This window comes from Schistocerca cancellata, chromosome 5, assembly GCF_023864275.1.
Source record: "Schistocerca cancellata isolate TAMUIC-IGC-003103 chromosome 5, iqSchCanc2.1, whole genome shotgun sequence".
NCBI classification, from domain to species: domain Eukaryota; kingdom Metazoa; phylum Arthropoda; class Insecta; order Orthoptera; family Acrididae; genus Schistocerca; species Schistocerca cancellata.
Genome location: NC_064630.1, coordinates 444723044 through 444724422, shown reverse-complemented (window position 1 = coordinate 444724422; position 1379 = coordinate 444723044). Strand labels below are relative to the sequence as shown.

The 1379-nt window shown below is 47.8% G+C and overlaps 1 pseudogene; it reads right to left on the bottom strand.

The window, feature by feature from the left end:
- Window positions 1–350: 350 nt before the first annotated feature.
- LOC126189371 (5S ribosomal RNA) lies at window positions 351–468 on the bottom strand (annotated as a pseudogene).
- Between the last annotated feature and the right edge of the window lie 911 nt (window positions 469–1379).

Genomic DNA, 1379 nt, shown 5'->3' with positions numbered 1-1379 from the left:
ATGTGCTGTTTGGTCGAAATTACTTCAGAGGTTGCAGAGTTTTCCTTGCATGTCACTGTTTTCGTATTCGACTCCACGAACAGGAGTTCTGTTGGTGACTTACCTCACAATTATTGATTCTTTATTTTAAATCGCTTGTCTGCCACTCCTCTCTCTCCCTCCGAACAGGCCTTGGAAGGCCCAACGGTACCGATCGGCCGCCGTGTCATCCTCAGCTCAGGGGCGTCACTGGATGCTGATATGGAGGGGCGTGTGGTCGGCCCACCGATCTCCCTGCCATATGTCAGTTTACGAGATCGGAGCCGCTACTTCTCCTCAGTTTCCCTCAGAAGGGCTGAGAGCACCCCGCTTGCCAACAGCGCTCGGCAGACCGAATGGTCATCCATCCAAGTGCTAGCCCAGTCCGACAGCGCTTAACTTCGGTGATCTGACGGGAACCGATGCTACCACTGCGGCCAGGCCGTTGGTGCATGTTTGTCAAGTAAGGTTAAAATTATTCCAGTCGTTCTAGAGCTATGCTGGAACACACACACACACACACACACACACACACACACACACACACACACACCATGAACAATTTTTTAAATGCATCCTTCTATCTATGAGACGATTGTAGCTTTCACGAGAGCTATCAGAGTGCTATTGACAAATGCGCTGAAGACGAGTTCAAAGCAGTCAGTCATGTGTGCAGTCGGCACACGCAAGTGCGTTATTGAAGAAGTAATCCTCGGAAGTCACCCAGCACAGAACAGCAGCGGCAGCATGGTTTTCTTTTTTCTAAGACAAAAAATAAAGAAAGCACTGCATTTCCCTCGTGAAGGAGGTGGATAATGTGGCTGGAATGAAGGAGTCGAATCGATATGATGCCAAAGAAAGAAGCGTCCGAGGACGCCCTGAGCACTTTCATCGAGCAGGAGAAAATGGATGAGTCGAAAAGTTTCTGTGCACAGGCTCAGGACCGGAAAAATGCGGGCGCCCGGCCAGAACTTAGGCGGTTGATTAATCCGGAAGAGCCGCCGTTGAAACAGGGTGGAGGGGGCTCGTGCAGCCGAGGGTAGGGTGGAATAGCTCTAACAGGTGAAGCCTCTCCAGTAACAAGTTGTGGACCACTCGTTGTTCATCAAGAAATCAGTACTCCTTTATCATAAATGGGGATGCTGCATAGAATATTAGTGCATGTTACGTTTTTTACAAGCGAATAAGAAGTAAAAGACTTGTCAATGTAATTAAGCTACTTTATCGTTCATTCATTTATGATGTCCGACGGACGTTAAGTAGGCAATGAAATACATTTTTTTCTATGTCAGCTTCTGTTGCAAAAATGCGGAATTTGTTACGGGACATCATGGAATATTCTCGCTTCAGCCCCTCTAATT